Raw genomic sequence first — 22,070 nt, 5'->3', positions numbered from 1 at the left:
TTTATATACCCGCTCCCTCTATATATACCCGCTCCCTCTAGATATACCCGCTCCCTCTATATATACCCACTCCCTCTATACATACCCGCACCATCTATATATACCCGCTCCCTCTAGATATACCCGCTCCCTCTATATATACCCACTCCCTCTATATATACCCACTCCCTCTATATATACCCGCTCCATCTATATATACCCGCTCCATCTATATATACCCGCTCCCTCTATATATACCCACTCCATCTATATATACCCACACTCTCTATACATACCCACTCCCTCTATATGTACCCACACTCTCTATATATACCCACGCTCTCTATTTATACCCACACTCTCTATATATACCCACACTCTCTATACATACCCACACTCTCTATATATACCCACACTCTCTATATATACCCACACTCTCTATATATACCCACACTCTCTATATATACCCACACTCTCAAAATATACCCACACTCTCTATATATACCCACACTCTCTATATATACCCACACTCTCTATATATACCCACACTCTCTATATATACCCACACTCTCAAAACATACCCACACCCTCTATACATACCCACACTCTCTATATATACCCACACTCTCTATATATACCCACACTCTCTATATATACCCACACTCTCAAAACATACCCACACCCTCTATACATACCCACACTCTCTATATATACCCACACTCTCTATATAAACCCACACTCTCTATATATACCCACACTCTCTATATATACCCACACTCTCTATATATGCCCACACTCTCTATATATACCCACACTCTCTATATATACCCACACTCTCTATATATACCCACACTCTCTATATATGCCCACACTCTCTATATATACCCACACTCTCTATACATACCCACACTCTCTATATATACCCACACTCTCTATATATACCCACACTCTCTATACATGCCCACACTCTCTATATATACCCACACTCTCTATACATACCCACACTCTCTATATATACCCACACTCTCTATATATACCCACACTCTCCATAGATACCCACACTCTCTATATATACCCAAACTCTCTATATATACCCACACACTCTATATATACCCACACTCTCTATACATACCCACACTCTCTATATATACCCACACTCTCTATATATACCCACACTCTCCATAGATACCCACACTCTCTATATATACCCACACTCTCTATATATACCCACACTCTCCATAGATACCCACACTCTCTATATATACCCACACTCTCTATATATGCCCACACTCTCTATATATACCCACACTCTCCATAGATACCCACACTCTCTATATATACCCACACTCTCTATATATACCCACACACTCTATATATACCTACACTCTCTATATATACCCACACTCTCTATATATACCCACACTCTCTATATATACCCACTCACTCTATATATACCCACACTCTCTATATATACCCACTCACTCTCTATATATACCCACACTCTCTATATATACCCACACTCTCTATATATACCCACTCACTCTATATATACCCACTCACTCTATATATACCCACACTCTCTATATATACCCACACTCTCTATATATACCCACACTCTCTATATATACCCACACTCTCTATATATACCCACACTCTCTATATATACCCACACTCTCTATATATATACCCACACTCTCTATATATACCCACACTCTCTATATATACCCACACTCTCTATATATACCCACACTCTCTATACATACCCACACTCTCTATATATACCCACACTCTCTATACATACCCACACTCTCTATATATACCCACACTCTATATATACCCACACTCTCTATATATACCCACACTCTCTATATATACCCACACTCTCTATATATACCCACACTCTCTATATATACCCACACTCTCTATACATACACACTCTCTATATATACCCACACTCTCTATATATACCCACACTCTCTATATATACCCACACTCTCTATATATACCCACACTCTCTATATATACCCACACTCTCGAGACATACCCACAATCTCTATATATACCCACACTCTCTATATATACCCACACTCTCTATATATACCCACACTCTCTATATATACCCACACTCTCTATATATACCCACACTCTCTATATATACCCACACTCTCTATACATACCCACACTCTCTATATATACCCACACTCTCTATATATACCCACACTCTCTATATATACCCACACTCTCTATACATACCCACACTCTCTATATATACCCACACTCTCTATACATACCCACACTCTCTATATATACCCACACTCTCTTATACATACCCACACTCTCTATACATACCCACACTCTCTATACATACCCACACTCTCTATATATACCCACACTCTCTATATATACCCACACTCTCTATATATACCCACACTCTCTATATATACCCACACTCTCTATATATACCCACACTCTCCATACATACCCACACTCTCTATATATACCCACACTCTCTATATATACCCACACTCTCCATATATACCCACACTCTCCATATATACCCACACTCTCTATATATACCCACACTCTCTATACATACCCACACTCTCTATACATACCCACACTCTCTATACATACCCACACTCTCTATACATACCCACACTCTCTATATATACCCACACTCTCTATATATACCCACACTCTCTATATATACCCACACTCTCTATATATACCCGCACTCTCTATACATACCCACACTCTCTATACATACCCACACTCTCTATATATACCCACACTCTCTATATATACCCACACTCTCTATATATACCCACACTCTCTATATATACCCACACTCTCTATATATATACTCACACTCTCTATATATACCCACACTCTCTATATATACCCACACTCTCTATATATACCTACACTCTCTATATATACCCACACTCTCTATACATACCCACACTCTCTACCCACACTCTCTATACATACCCACACTCTCTATATATACCCACACTCTCTATATATACCCACACTCTCTATATATACCCACACTCTCTATATATACCCACACTCTCTATATATACCCACACTCTCCATATATACCCACACTCTCTATATATACCCACACTCTCTATACATACCCACACTCTCTATACATACCCACACTCTCTATATATACCCACACTCTCTATATATACCCACACTCTCTATATATACCCACACTCTCTATATATACCCACACTCCCTGTACATACCCACACTCTCTATATATACCCACACTCTCTATATATACCCACACTCCCTGTACATACCCACACTCTCTATATATACCCAGACTCTCTATATATACCCAGACTCTCTCTATATACCCACACTCTCTATATATACCCACACTCTCTATATATACCCACACTCTCTATATATACCCACACTCTCTATATATACCCACACTCTCTATACATACCCACACTCTCTATACATACCCACACTCTCTATATATACCCACACTCTCTATACATACCCACACTCTCTATATATACCCACACTCTCTATATATACCCACACTCTCTATATATACCCACACTCTCTATATATACCCACACTCTCTATATATACCCACACTCTCTATATATACCCACACTCTCTATATATACCCACACTCTCTATATATACCCACACTCTCTATATATACCCACACTCTCCATACATACCCACACTCTCTATATATACCCACACTCTCTCTATATACCCACACTCTCTATATATACCCACACTCTCTATATATACCCACACTCTCCATACATACCCACACTCTCTATATATACCCACACTCTCTATATATACCCGCACTCTCTATACATACCCACACTCTCTATATATACCCACACTCTCTATATATACCCACACTCTCTATATATACCCACACTCTCTATATATACCCACACTCTCTATATATACCCACACTCTCTATATATGTACTCACACTCTCTATATATACCCACAATCTCTATATATACCCACACTCTCTATATATACCCACACTCTCTATATATACCCACACTCTCTATACATACCCGCAGCCTCTATATATACCCACACTCTCTATACACACTCTCTATACATACCCACACTCTCTATATATGCCCACACTCTCTACCCACACTCTCTATACATACCCACACTCTCTATATATACCCACACTCTCTATATATACCCACACTCTCTATATATACCCACACTCTCTATATATACCCACACTCTCTATATATACCCACACTCTCCATATATACCCACACTCTCTATATATACCCACACTCTCTATACATACCCACACTCTCTATACATACCCACACTCTCTATACATACCCACACTCTCTATATATACCCACACTCTCTATATATACCCACACTCTCTATATATACCCACACTCTCTATATATACCCACACTCCCTGTACATACCCACACTCTCTATATATACCCACACTCTCTATATATACCCACACTCTCTATATATACCCACACTCTCTATACATACCCACACTCTCTATATATACCCACACTCTCTATATATACCCACACTCTCTGTACATACCCACACTCTCTATATATACCCACACTCTCTATATATACCCACACTCTCTATATATACCCACACTCTCTATATATACCCACACTCTCTGTATATACCCACACTCTCTATATATACCCACACTCTCTATATATACCCACACTCTCTATACATACCCACACTCTCTATATATACCCACACTCTATATATATACCCACACTCTATATATATACCCACACTCTCTATATATACCCACACTCTATATATATACCCACACTCTCTATATATACCCACACTCTATATATATACCCACACTCTCTATATATACCCACACTCTATATATATACCCACACTCTCAAAATATACCCACACTCTCTATATATACCCACACTCTCTGTGCATACCCACACTCTCTGTACATACCCACACTCTCTGTACATACCCACACTCTCTATATATACCCACACTCTCTATATATACCCACACTCTCTATATATACCCACACTCTCTATATATACCCACACTCTCTATACATACCCACACTCTCAAAATATACCCACACTCTCAAAATATACCCACACTCTCTATATATACCCACACTCTCTATATATACCCACACTCTCTATATATACCCACACTCTCTATACATACCCACACTCTCTATATATACCCACACTCTCAAAATATACCCACACTCTCTATACATACCCACACTCTCTATATATACCCACACTCTCAAAATATACCCACACTCTCTATATATACCCACACTCTCTGTACATACCCACACTCTCTGTACATACCCACACTCTCTATATATACCCACACTCTCAATATATACCCACACTCTCTATACATACCCACACTCTCTATACATACCCACACTCTCTATATATACCCACACTCTCTATATATACCCACACTCTCCATATATACCCACACTCTCTATACATACCCACACTCTCTATATATACCCACACTCTCTGTACATACCCACACTCTCTGTACATACCCACTCTCTATACATACACACTCTCTATATATACCCACACTCTCTATATATACCCACACTCTCTATATATGCCCACTCTCAAAACATACCCACACTCTCTATATATACCCACACTCTCTATATATGCCCACACTCTCTATATATGCCCACACTCTCTATTTATACCCACACTCTCTATATATACCCACACTCTCTATATATACCCACACTCTCTATATATACCCACACTCTCTATATATACCCACACTCTCTATATATACCCACACTCTCTATATATACCCACACTCTCTATATATACCCACACTCTCTATATATACCCACACTCTCTATATATACCCACACTCTCTATATATGCCCACACTCTCTATATATGCCCACACTCTCTATGTATACCCACACTCTCTATATATACCCACACTCTCTATATATACCCACACTCTCTATATATACCCACACTCTCTATACATACCCACACTCTCTATATATACCCACACTCTCTATATATACCCACACTCTCTATATATACCCACACTCTCTACACATACCCACACTCTCTATACATACCCACACTCTCTATATATACCCACACTCTCTATACATACCCACACTCTCTATATATACCCACTCACTCTATATATACCCACTCACTCTGTACATACCCGGTCTCCTGCTGTGTCATCATGTCAGCTTCCACTAGCAAACCGCAGCAAGCTGACTTTATCTTGGTCTCTGCAGCTGTGTTCTTGTAGTCAGTTGTTCCTTCCTATGAGCCAACTATGATGACACTCCGCTATGCTACATGTGCCGACTCTACCAGCTCTCTCTCGCTTTGTCTGTCAGGGATAATTATAAAGGAATCCCCAGATTAAACGCCTAGATGATGTCCTTGTCCAGAATAGTACAACCAGAGGACACAGCCTGGGGGATAAATTCAAAAATAATCCATGGAAACATTGTTTCAGTGAGTGAGTGGTCAATCTATGGAACAGGCTCCCTCGGGAGACGGTGGAAACAGTTACTATATATTTATTCAAATGTACATTAGATTGATTGTTTTCAAAAAATAACATTTTGGGATCCAGTAAATGAGTAATTTGTGACATGTGCTGAGTGTAACAGGCTCGGGAGGAACGGGTACAATTGGACCTGTGGTTCCTAAAGCTCTCCACCACTGGGGGTTTTCCTTGAAACCTGAGGTAGATGGGTCTGTTGTAGACTAATTGATAGAGGTCGATTGCCATGATGAGTCAACAACTCCATTATCATTGTATCAGATTGGTAGAAGGCAAACTAAGTGGATCTTGGTCTTTTCCATCTATTAATTCCTATGGTCCAATGGCACCCAGAGCTTTGGTGAATCCCATTATCCAAAAACAAATACACAACCCTCTCATTCTACTGGAAGCTGCCCATAAGAAAAGTGATGATATTTTTGTCCTGGCAAACAGCACACCAGTCATCAGATTGACTGACGATGCTGATGTTCCCTGTGGCAGGGGACAGCAGAGAGTGGATACATTTTTGTCTTCCACACTGCTGAGGCAGAGCCTCGCCCACTGAGAGCTCACATCGGGAAATCTCACATGAGCTTCCTTTATACTCTGAAGGCCTGGCATAGGGCTATGAACCCACCATCTCTGACTCAGACGTAAGAGTGCTACCCACTGAGCAGACAAGCTGGAGTCAATGAAAGGTTCAGCATAGATTGACCAAGATGATACTGGTAATAAAAGGCTACAATTGCAATGAGACTCAAAAAAGTGGCGGTGCATTTGCAGAGAAGGTTAAGAGGGTCCAATAGAAGTCTTTACAATTATGGAATAAAAAAGGGTTAAAGAAAGAGCTTGCATTTATATAGCACCTTTCATGATCTCAGGACGTCCCAAAGCGTTTTCACAGCCAATGAAGTACTCCTGAAGTGTAGTCACTGTTGTGATGTAGGAAACACAGCAGTCAATTTGTGCACAGCAAGATCCCACAAACAACAATGTGATAATGACCAGATAATCTGTTTTAGTGATGTTGGCTGAGGGATAAATATTGGTCAGGACACTGGGGAGAACTCCCCTGCTCTACCTTCAACAAGTGCTGTAGAATCTTTTACATCCACCTGAGACAGCAGGTACCTCCACTGAAAGATTGCACCTCTGACACTGCAGCACTTGCTCAGGACTGTAGCCTAGTATTTTGTGCTCAAGTCTCTGGAGTGGGACTAGAACTCAGGACCTTCTAACGCAGAGGTGAGAGTGTTACCGCAGACACCACTAAATTACTGGGGCCACACCTCAGTTTCTCAAAATTCAAACCCTTCTCTTTCCAAACACAGATTGATGTATCACATAATTGGGCACGATGAAGATTAGAATATTCCACAATGTCCATCTTACTCTGCTTCCAATCTATAAACAGGCGAGAATTGTTTACAACCGTTTAGTGAAGTGAGCTGTGAATTGTGGCTGCTTTCTCTGTTAAGCATCATTGTTGCTGTCGCAGTTGTAAACAAGCAGCAATTATCAGCACTCTTTGAAAAGCATTAATTTCCTTTACAGTTTCCATCTGGAGTTTTGTAAAAGCCCTCTAGACTTTGGAGCCCCTTGAGGAAATAATCCAGTGCAGACTAAACAAAACAAATTCTTCACAATAATTTAGATGTTTACAAACGCGAAGCTTTGGGCAGATCAGTAGCAGCAAGCATCCTGGATCCACAGTGTGGTTCTGGCCTGACAGGCACATTTTATTTACGAGTTAAGTGGGTCTGCCGAGCATGTGATCAATCATGTCATTAGCTCAGTGTGACCCCGACAAGGATATCCCCCCACTTCCACTGTTCCTCCCTAGTTAGGAAACACCGTTAGCTGTGGCTCAGTGGTATCACTCTGGCCTCTGACTCAGAAGGTTGTGGGTTCAAGTCTGACTTGACTTAAGCCCATAATCTAGGCTGCTACTCCAATGGAATGCTGCACTGTCTTTTGGATGAGATGTTAAACTGAGGCCCCTTCTGCCCTCTCAGGTGGATGTAAAAGATCTCATGACACTATTTTGAAGATGAGTGGGGGAGTTCTCCCCGGTGTCCTGGCCAATATTTATCCCTTAATCAACATCACTAAGAACAGATTATCTGGTCATTATCATATTTCTGTTTTGTGGGATCTTGCTGTGCACAAATTGGCTGCTGCGTTTCCGACATGACAACAGTGACGACACTTCAAAAGTACTTCATTGGCTCTGAAGTGTTTTGGGATGCCCTGAAGTGGTGAAAAGCACCATAGAAACCGTAATACCCACAATACAATTACCGTAATACTCACAATACAACCGTGCAGGGATAACCATGTGAGACTGCGCTGCCCACATAGTGGGTGTGATTACCTGTACAAGCATCATTCAGCAGCATTAGGTACAAGGATCTGTTCGGGTGAAAGAAGGTGAGGGAAGGAGCTTGGGTACATTGCTGCTGTACATTGGGCACATTTGTGAGAAGCAAAGGGCAGTGAGAGCGAGGTATCTGGATGTACCAGACATGCTGAGTGCACTGTATTACGAGAAGGTAAATGTGGGTATTGGTGGCCTGGTGAGGTCAGTGAACTTCCTGTGACATTACTGCCAGCTCAGCTAGTGGTGTATTCAGCCTCCCCTCACTCCGCACTGCGCCCGACATCTTCCAATAATGTTATAAACAGGGGGTGCTGAATCTCCACTCCGCCATGTTCACACACCGCCATGTATATTAATCACTCAGAGTGCATTCAGTGAGAAGCCTCTCCGGCACATTCACTGAAGCTACTCATTGAAAAGATAACAGATCGGGGCAACAACCCCATCCCTGCCGATCCCGGCCTCTCCCTCCCCTGATCCCAGCCTCCCACCACCCCCCCCTCACCAATCCTGACCTCTCTCTCCCACCCCGATCCCGGCCTCTCCCCCCGCTCGATCACGGCCTCTCCACCCCCCTCCCTGATCCCGGCCTCTCACCCCCTCGATCCCGGCCTTTCACCCCCACCCAATCCTAGCCTCTCTCCCCCCTCGATCCCGGCCTCTCCCCCCCCTCACCAATCCTGACCTCTCTCTCCCCCCTCGATCCCGGCCTCTCTCCCCCCTCGATCCCGGCCTCTCCCCCCCCTCGATCCCGGCCTTTCCCCCCCTCGATCCCGGCCTCTCTCCCCCCTCGATCCCGGCCTCTCTCCCCCCTCGATCCCGGCCTCTCCCCCCCCTCGATCCCGGCCTCTCCCCCCCCTCGATCCCGGCCTCTCCCCCCCCTCGATCCCGGCCTTTCCCCCCCTCGATCCCGGCCTCTCCCCCCCCTCGATCCCGGCCTTTCCCCCCTCGATCCCGGCTTCTCTCCCCCCTCGATCCCGGCCTTTCCCCCCCTCGATCCCGGCCTCTCTCCCCCCTCGATCCCGGCCTTTCCCCCCCTCGATCCCGGCCTCTCCCTCTCACCCAATCCCGGCTGTTCCTCCCTCTCCAATCACAACCGACCACTATCCTCCCAAGCTTATTGACTTCACCCCCCTTTCCCAGTCACCCCCTTGCTGGTTGCCCCATTCCTAGTCACCCCCTTCCCTATTGCACCCCTTTCCTAATTGCTCCCCTTCCTGTTCTCCCCCTTGCCAGTCATACCCACTTCCCGTTTTGCCCCTACCTCGTTTCCCACTTTCCCAGTTGCCCCCCCTTTAACAACTGACCTGAGGGTCACTGCTGGGTCACAGTGTCCTGATCGTCAAATCCTCTTCTCCGGCGAGCTCCCTGGTGTCACCCATTGGATGACCACAGGCAGAATGGATTGCCTACCATTTGTAGGACCCGCCCATTGAAGGCCCCGCCAGTGTAGGACCCGCCCACTGAAGGCCCCACCAGTGTAGGACCCGCCCATTGAAGGCCCCACCAGTGTAGGACCCGCCCATTGAAGGCCCCGCCAGTGTAGGACCCGCCCACTGAAGGCCCCGCCAGTGTAGGACCCGCCCATTGAAGGCCCTGCCAGTGTAGGACCCGCCCATTGAAGGCCCCGCCAGTGTAGGACCCGCCCACTGAAGGCCCCGCCAGTGTAGGACCCGCCCACTGAAGGCCCCGCCAGTGTAGGACCCGCCCACTGAAGGCCCCGCCAGTGTAGGACCCGCCCACTGAAGGCCCTGCCAATTGAAGGCCCCACAATTGTCGGACCGCCCAATGAAGGCCCTGCCCATTTTGGTCTGGCCCATTGAAGGAACAACCCATTGAAGGCCCCGCACATTTTAGCCCCGCCCATTGTAGGACCTGCCCAACCCACCAATATCCAAGGGGGTAATTCTTTTAGTGATGACATCGCTAATCAGGTGATATCAGACCAGCCCCCATTACAAACCCTGCACATAATACACCCTGCGCATTACACACCTCGCCCATTATACACACTGCTCATTACACACACCGTCCATTATACATCACTCCCATTATACACTCCACCCATTATACACCTCGCCCATTATACACCCTGCCCGTTATGCACTTCTTCCATGATACAGCCCACGCATAAGACAGCACGCCCGTGACACACCCGGCCCATGAGACAACCCGCATATTGTACACTCCAACAATATACGCCACGCCCATTATACTCCCCGCCCATTATACCCTCCGCCCATTATACCCCCCGCCCATTATACCCCCCGCCCATTATACTCCCCGCCCATTATACCCCCCGCCCATTATACTCCCCGCCCATTATACCCCCCGCCCATTATACTCCCCGCCCATTATACCCTCCGCCCATTATACCCCCCGCCCATTATACCCCCCGCCCATTATACTCCCCGCCCATTATACCCCCCGCCCATTATACTCCCCGCCCATTATACCCCCCGCCCATTATACTCTCCGTCCATTACAACCCCCGCCCATTATACTCCCCGCCCATTATACCCCCCGCCCATTATACTCCCCGCCCATTATACCCTCCGCCCATTATACTCCCCGTCCATTATAACCCCCGCCCATTATAATCCCCGTCCATTATACCCCCCGCCCATTATACACGCCGCCCTTTCTACTCCCTGCCCTTTATACACCCCGTCCGTTATACCCTCCGCCCATTATACACCCCGTCCATTATACTCCCCGTCCATTATACACCCCGTCCATTATACCCCCCGTCCGTTATACCCTCCGCCCATTATACACCCCGCCCATTATACCCCCCGCCCATTATACTCTCCGTCCATTATAACCCCCGCCCATTATACTCCCCGTCCATTATACACCCCGTCCATTATACTCCCCGTCCATTATAACCCCCGCCCATTATACTCCCCGTCCATTATACACCCCGTCCATTATACACCCCGTCCATTATACCCCCCGGCCATGAAACACCCCGCCCATTATACACGCCGCCCTTTCTACTCCCTGCCCTTTATACACCCCGTCCGTTATACCCTCCGCCCATTATACCCCCCGCCCATTATACTCCCCGCCCATTATACCCCCCGCCCATTATACTCCCCGTCCATTATAACCCCCGCCCATTATACTCCCCGTCCATTATACACCCCGCCCATTATACACCCCGCCCATTATACCCCCCGCCCATTATACACCCCGCCCATTATACCCCCCGCCCATTATACACCCCGCCCATTATACACCCCGCCCATTATACACCCCGCCCTTTATACCCCCCGCCCTTTATACCCCCTGCCCATTATACCCCCTGCCCTTTATACACCCCGTCCGTTATACCCTCCGCCCATTATAACCCCCGCCCATTATACTCCCCGTCCATTATACACCCCGTCCATTATACACCCCGCCCATTATACCCCCCGCCCATTATACCCCCTGCCCATTATACTCCCCGTCCATTATACCCCCTGCCCATTATACTCCCCGTCCATTATACTCCCCGTCCATTATACCCCCTGCCCATTATACTCCCCGTCCATTATACTCCCCGTCCATTATACACCCCGCCCATTATACTCCCCGTCCATTATACCCCCTGCCCATTATACTCCCCGTCCATTATACACCCCGCCCATTATACACCCCGCCCATTATACTCCCCGTCCATTATACCCCCTGCCCATTATACACCCCGCCCATTATACTCCCCGTCCATTATACCCCCCGCCCATTATACTCCCCGTCCATTATACACCCCGCCCATTATACTCCCCGTCCATTATACCCCCTGCCCATTATACACCCCGCCCATTATACTCCCCGCCCATTATACTCCCCGCCCATTATACACCCCGTCCATTATTCACCTCATCCATTATACTCCCCGTCCATTATACACCCCGCCCATTATACTCCCCGTCCATTATACTCCCCGTCCATTATACACCCCACCCATTATACTCCCCGTCCATTATACCCCCCGCCCATTATGCCCCCCGTCCATTATACACCCCGTCCATTATTCACCTCATCCATTATACTCCCCGTCCATTATACTCCCCGTCCATTATACTCCCCGCCCATTATACACCCCGCCCATTATACTCCCCGTCCATTATACCCCCTGCCCATTATACTCCCCGTCCATTATACTCCCCGTCCATTATACTCCCCGTCCATTATACTCCCCGTCCATTATACACCCCGCCCATTATACTCCCCGTCCATTATACCCCCTGCCCATCATACCCCCTGCCCATTATACTCCCCGTCCATTATACCCCCTGCCCATTATACTCCCCGTCCATTATACCCCCTGCCCATTATACTCCCCGTCCATTATACCCCCCGTCCATTATACTCCCCGCCCATTATACTCCCCGCCCTTTATACTCCCCGTCCATTATACTCCCCGTCCATTATACTCCCCGTCCATTATACTCCCTGCCCATTATACTCCCCGTCCATTATACCCCCTGCCCATTATACTCCCCGTCCATTATACCCCCCGTCCATTATACTCCCCGTCCATTATACTCCCCGTCCATTTTACTCCCCGCCCATTATACACCCCGCCCTTTATACTCCCCGTCCATTATACTCCCCGTCCATTATACTCCCCGTCCATTATACTCCCCGTCCATTATACTCCCCGTTCATTATACTCCTCGTCCATTATACTCCCCTCCCATTATACTCCCCACCCATTATACACCCTGCCCGTTGTACTCCCCGCCCATTATACACCCAGACCATTATGGTCACCATCCATTATACCCCCCGCCCATTATACTCCCCGTCCATTATACTCCCCGCCCATTATACCCCCTGCCCATTATCCACCCTGCCCGTTATACTCCCCGCCCATTATACCCCCTGCCCATTATACCCCCTGCCCATTATACCCCCTGCCCATTATACCCCCTGCCCATTATACCCCCTGCTCATTATACCCCCTGCCCATTATACCCCCTGCCCATTATACCCCTTGCCCATTATACACCCTGCCCGTTATACCCCCTGCCCATTATACCCCCTTCCCATTATACCCCCTGCCCATTATACCCCCTTCCCATTATACCCCCTGCCCATTATACCCCCTGCCCATTATACACCCTGCCCCTTATACCCCCTGTCCATTATACCCCCTGTCCATTATACACCCTGCCCGATATACCCCCCGCCCATTATACTCCCCGTCCATTATACCCCCCGCCCATTATACTCCCCGTCCATTATACCCCCTGCCCATTATACCCCCTGCCCATTATACCCCCTGCCCATTGTACAACCTGCCCGTTATACTCCCCGCCCATAATACACCCAGACCATTATGGTCACCATCCATTATACACCCCGCTCATTATACACCCTGCCCATTATTCACCATTTCCATTATACAAACCGCCCATTATACACCCCACCCATTATACACCCCGCCTATCACACACACCACCCATTACACACACATTATACACCAGCCTATTATACACCATGCCCGTTATATACACTGCCCATTATGCATCTTGCCTATTATACACCAACCTATTATACACCACACCCATTATACACCCCACACATTATACACCCCGCCCATTATATACCCCACCCATTCTACATCCCACCCATTATACACCACCCATTATACACCACACCCATTACACACACCACCCATTACACACACCACCCATTACAAACACCACCCATTAAACACCCCGCCCGTTATACACTCGGCCCATTATACACATTTCCATTATACAAACCGCCCATTACACACCCCGCCTGTTATACACCCAGACCATTATGTTCACCATCCATTATACACCCCGCTGATTATACACCCTGCCCATTATACACCATTTCCATTAAACAAACTGCCCATTATACAACCAGTCCATTATACACCCCACCTATTAAACACCCTGCACGTTATACACCCAGCCCATTATACACACCACACGTTATACACCCTGCCCATTATACATCATTTTCATTATACAAACTGCCCATTATACACCCCACCCATTATACTTCCCGCCTATTAAACACCCCGCCTGTTATACACCCTGCCCATTATGCTCCCCGCCCATTATACGCCACACCCATTATACACCCCGCCCATTACACACACCACCCATTATGCACCCCGCCCATTATACACCCCACCCATTATACACCCCGCCCATTATACTCCCCACCCATTATACACCCCACCCTTCATACATTGCTCCATTATACACCCTGCCCATTATACATCCTGCCTATTATACATCCTGCGTATTGTACACCAGCCTATTATATACCTCACCCATTATATACCCCACACATTATACACCACACCCATTATGTACCTCACCCATTATATACCCCACACATTATACACCACACCCATTATATACCCCACCCATTACACATCCCACCCATGATACACCACCCCATTATACACCACCCCATTATACACCACCCCATTATACACCCCGCCCATTACACACACCACCCATTATGCACCCCGCCCATTATACACCCCACCCATTATACACCCGGCCCATTATACACCACATCCATTATACACCGCACCCATTATTCACCACACCCATTATACAGGCCGCCCATTATACACCACACCCATTATACAGGCCGCCCATTATACACCACACCCATTATACAGGCCGCCCATTATACACCACACCCATTATACGCCCTACCTATTATACGGCCCACCCATTATACGCCCTGCCCATTATACACCACACCCATTATACACACTGCCCATTATACACCCCGGCCATTATAAACCCTGCCCATTATATACCATTTCCATTGTACAAACTGCCCATTATACACTCCACCTATTAAACACCCTGCACGTTATACACCCCGCCCATTAAACACACCGCACGTTATACACCCCGCCCATTAAACACACCGCACGTTATACACCCTGCCCATTATACATCATTTCCATTATACACCCCACCCATTATACTCCCCGCCTATTAAACAACCCGCCTGTTATACACCCTGCCCATTATGCTCCCCGCCCATTATACACCACCCATTATACAACACCCAATTATACACTTCACCCATTATACACCCCACGCATTATACAGCACGTCCATTACACACCGGCCCATTAGACAACCCGCATATTGTACACTTCACCAATATACGCCACACCCATTATACACCCCGCCCATTACACACACCACCCATTATGCACCCCACCCATTATACACCCCACCCATTATACACCCCACCCATTATACTCCCAGCCTATTAAACACCCCGCCCATTATACACCCCACCCATTATACACCCCACCCATTATACTCCCCACCCATTATACACCCCACCCAATATACACCCCACCCATTATACACCCCACCCATTATACACCCCACCCATTATACACCCCACCCATTATACACCCCACCCATTATACACCCCACCCATTATACTCCCAGCCTATTAAACACCCCACCCATTATACACCCCACCCATTATACACCCCACCCATTATACTCCCCACCCATTATACACCCCACCCATTATACTCCCCACCCATTATACACCCCACCCATTATACACCCCACCCAATATACACCCCACCCATTATACACCCCACCCATTATACTCCAGCCTATTAAACACCCCACCCATTATACACCCCACCCATTGTACTCCCCACCCATTATACACCCAACCCATTATACACACTGCTTGTTTTACATCGGTCCATTATACACACTGCATGTGATACACCCACCCCATTATACAACCGCATGTTATACAACCGCCCATTATGCACCCACACTTAGTGCACCCACATGTTATACACACCATCCATTGTACACACCGTCCGTTATACACACTGTCACTTATACACACTGTCGGTTACACACTACCTGTGAGACACACTGCCCTTTATACACCCCGCCCATTATACAGACAGCCTGTTATACACCCACCCTTTATACACACCGCTTGTTATACACTGGCCCATTATACATTCTGCACATTATACACCCACCGGTTATACACCCGACCGTTATGCCACCACCTATTATGCACCGGCATATAATATACCCCACCCATTATACACCCCGTCTGTTTGACACCCTGCCCATTATACACACTGCCCGATATACACCCCGCCAATTATACATGCTGCCTGTTATACACCGGGCCCGTTATAAACCCCACAAGTTATATACCTGCCCGTTATACACCCGGGCGTTATACACCCACCTGCTATAAACCTGCCCGTTATAAACACTGCCCGCTATACAACTACCTGTTATACACACCGCCTGTTATATTAATGCCCGTTATACACATCACCTGTTATAAACAGCGCCTGTTAATCACCCACCTGTTATACACACCGCCCATTATATACACCTCCTGTTATACACTCTGCCTGTTATACATTCCGCCTGTTATACACACCGCCTGTTCTACACCCGCCTGTTATACACACCAGCCCGTTATATACACCGTCAGTTATACACAGGTCTGTTATACACTCCGCTTGTTATACACCCACCCATTATACACACGGTCCATTATACACATCACTTGTTATACATATCGGCCATTTTGTATCCCGTCCATTATAAACCCACCAGTTATACGCTTCGCCCGTTAAACACACCATGTTACACATACAGCTGTTACACACATCCCCATTACACCCCGCCCATTATACACCCCGCCCATTATACACCCCGCCCGTTTTACTTCCCGCCCGGTATACCCACCGCCCGTTATACACCCGTTATAATCTCAGCCCATTATACACACGCCCTTTGTACTCCACGCCCATTATACAAACCGCGTGTTATGCACCCGCCCATTATACACCCGCCCATTATAACTCCCCGCCCATAATACTCCCCGCCCATTATACACCCGCCCATTATACACCCGCCCATTATACTCCCCGCCCATTATACACCCACCCATTATACACCCACCCATTATACACCCGCCCATTATACACCCGCCCATTATACTCCCCGCCCATTATACACCCACCCATTATACACCCCGCCCATTATACACCCGCCCATTATAACTCCCCGCCCATTATACACCCACCCATTATACACCCCGCCCATTATACACCCCGCCCATTATACACCCACCCATTATACACCCCGCCCATTATACACCCGCCCATAATACTCCCCGCCCATTATACACCCACCCATTATACACCCGCCCATTATACACCCCGCCCATTATACACCCGCCCATTATACACCCGCCCATTATACACCCGCCCATAATACTCCCCGCCCATTATACACCCACCCATTATACACCCCGCCCATTATACACCCCGCCCATTATACACCCGCCCATTATACACCCGCCCATTATAACTCCCCGCCCATTATACTCCCCGCCCATTATACACCCGCCCATTATAACTCCCCGCCCATTATACTCCCCGCCCATTATACACCCGCCCATTATACACCCCGCCCATTATACACCGTGCCCATTGTATGCACTGTCCATTATATACACCGTTCATTATGCACACCATCCATTATACACACCGCCCATTATACTCCCCGCCCATTATACACCCGCCCATTATACACCCGCCCATTATACACCCCGCCCATTATACACCCGCCCATTATACACCCTCCCATTATACACACTGCTCATTATACACCGTGCCCATTGTATGCACAGTCCATTATACACACCGTTCATTATGCACACCATCCATTATACACACCGCCCATTATACACACCATCCGTAATACACCTGCCCATTATACACACCGTCCGTTATACACACCGCCCATTATACACACCGTCCATTAAACACCACACCCATTATACACCCCGTCCAATATCGCTCTGCCTCTTATACACCCGCCCATTATACACCTGCCTGTTATATAGGCCGCCTCTTATACACCTGCCCGTTCTACACCTGCTTGTTATACAACCCGCCTGCTATTCTCCCTGCCCATTATACACCAACCTCTTATACTTCCATGCGTTATACACCCACCCATTATGCATACCGTCCATTATACACACCGCCTGTTATACACACCACCTGTTATACACACCACCTGCTTTACGCACCGTCTGTTTTGCACCCGCCCGTTATAAACCTGCCCGTTATACACTACCCATTATACACCCTGCCCGTTAAAGGCACCACGTTGCACACCTGCCCGTTTTGCACCCTCCATCATACACCCGCCTGTTATACACACTGCCGGTTATACACACCGCCCATTATACACCCCGACCATTATACACCCTGCCCATTATACACCCCGACCATTATACACCACACCTGTTATACACCCCACCCATTATACATCCTGCCTGTTTTACACACGGAAAAACCATGGGGACCAAATTCGCACCCCAATACGCCAACATTTTCATGCACAAGTTCGAGCACGACTTCTTCACTGCACAGGACCTCCAACCAACGCTATACACCAGATACATCAACGACATTTTCTTCCTATGGACCCACGGCGAAGAATCACTGAAGAGACTACACGATAACATCAACAAGTTCCATCCCACCATCAAACTCACCATGGACTCAGAATCGGTTTCTTTCTTGGACACACAAATCTACATCAAAGGCGGGCACCTCAGCACCTCACTCTACCGCAAGCCCACGGACAACTTCATGATGCTACACTTTTCCAGCTTCCACCCTAACCACGTCAAAGAGGCCATCCCCTATGGACAGGCCCTGCGAATACACAGGATCTGCTCAGACGAGGAGGAATGCGATGGACACCTACAGATGCTGAAAGACGCCCTCGTAAGAACGGGATATGACGCTCGACTCGTCGATCGACGGTTCCGATGGGCCACAGCGAAAAATCGCATAGACCTCCTCAGGAGACTAACACGGGACGCAACCAACAGAGTACCCTTCGTCGTCCAGTACTTCCCCGGAGCGGAGAAACTACGCCATATTCTCCGCAGCCTTCAACATGTCATCGATGACGACGAACACCTCGCTAAGGCCATCCCCACGCCTCCACTACTCGTCTTCAAACAGCCACCTAACCTCAAACAGATCATCGTTCGCAGCAAATTACCCAGCTTTCAGGAGAACAGCGTCCACGACACCACACAACCCTGCCACGGTAACCTCTGCAAGACATGCCAAATCATCGACACAGATACCACCATCACACGAGAGGACACCACCCACCAGGTACATGTTTCATACTCCTGTGACTCGGCCAACGTTGTCTACCTCATACGTTGCAGGAAAGGATGCCCCGGAGCATGGTACATTGGCGAGACCATGCAGACACTGCGACAACGGATGAACGGACACCGCGCAACAATCGCCAGACAGGAGGGTTCCCTCCCAGTCGGGGAACACTTCAGCAGTCAAGGACATTCTGCCACCGATCTTCGGGTAAGCGTTCTCCAAGGCGGCCTTCGAGACACACGACAACGCAAAATTGTCGAGCAGAAATTGATAAGCCAAGTTCCGCACCCATGAGGACGACCTCAACTGGGATCTTGGGTTCATGTCATGCTACACGTAACCCCACCAGCAGGGAAAAAAAAAGTTATCTGTTTTTAATACAACTGGACATTCTCTCTCTCTCTCTCTCTGCCTTTCGGGTCTCTTTCTCTGTCTGGCTTTGTAATCTGACCCATTGTGTATTCAGTATACTGGGACCTACTGTTTTCCGTGGCTAACCTGTCTGAACACCAACGACACCTTTGATTGGTGTGATCGTGTCCCAGCCTAATATAAGATATGCGATTTGAGAACCTTTCACTCACTCACCTGACGAAGGAGATAATCTCCAAAAGCTTGTGATTTTCAAATAAAACTGTTGGACTATAACCTGGTGTTGTAAGATTCCTTACATTTGTCCACCCCAGTCCATCACCGGCATCTCCACATCACAACAAAAGAGGTGAGAGATAACTAAAGGAAAGAGCAAACAAAAGTACAAAGAATAGTGTGGATCCAGGGGACTGGGAGAGAGATAAAGAACAGCAAAGGAAGACAAAAAAGTTAGTAAGAGCTGCAAAAAGGGAATACGAAAAGAAACTTGTGAGGGATATCAAGATTAACACAAAAGGTTTTTACAATTATATTGGAACAAAAAGGGTAGTCAAGGGCAATGTGGGCCCTTTAAAAACAGATGTGGGTAATATTACAAATGAAAATAAGGAAATGGCAGACTTGTTGAATGAAAGACTAGAGGTCATAAATCTAAAATAGTTGCTGATGAATTCAATAAGGAATTCAGGAGAAACTTCTTTACCCAGAGAGTGGATAGAATGTGGAACTTGCTAACACAAGGAGTTGTTGAGGCAAATCGTATAGATGCATTTAGGGGGAAGCTGGATAAACACATGAGGGAGAAAGGAATAGAAGGATATGGTGATAGGGTGAGATGAGGAGGGGTGAGAGGAGGCTCGTGTGGAGGGTAAATGATGTTATAGACCAGTTGGGCCAAATGGCCTAGTTTTGATGTGCTGTAGTTTTGATGTAAATTACTTTGTGTCAGTCTTCACAGTAGAGGAAGAGGATAATATAACTGACAGTCCAGGGAAACTAATAATGAATCAAGGACTGGAACTCACTAAAGTTAATGTAAGCGAGAAAACAGTGTTAGAAAAAACAATGGCACAAAAGACTCACAAATCCCCAGGACCTGATTGGTTCCACTCCAGGGTTTTAAAGGAAGTAGGTGAGGAAATTGCAGATATTTTAGCCGTAATCTTCCAAAGCTCTCGATTCAGGAAATGTCCCTTTACATTGGAAAATTGCAAATGTAACTCTATTATTTAAGAAAGATGAGAGAGAGAAACCAGGAAATTATAGACCTGTTAGTCTAACATCTGCTGTGGGGAAGATATTGGAATCTATAATTAAGGACAGTGTAACTGAGCACTTAGAAAATTTTGAACTGATTAAAGAGAGCCAACATGGATTTCTAAAGGGTAGGTCATGTCTAATGAACCTAATTGAATCTTTTGAGGAAGTAACTAAAGTAGTAGACAGGGGAATGGATGTAGTTTATATGGACTTCCAGAAGGCATTCAATCCACATAAGAGACTGTTAGCTAAAATTAAAGCTCATGGAATTGA

This window comes from Heptranchias perlo, chromosome 27, assembly GCF_035084215.1.
Source record: "Heptranchias perlo isolate sHepPer1 chromosome 27, sHepPer1.hap1, whole genome shotgun sequence".
NCBI classification, from domain to species: domain Eukaryota; kingdom Metazoa; phylum Chordata; class Chondrichthyes; order Hexanchiformes; family Hexanchidae; genus Heptranchias; species Heptranchias perlo.
Note: the sequence above shows the minus strand (reverse complement) of the source record.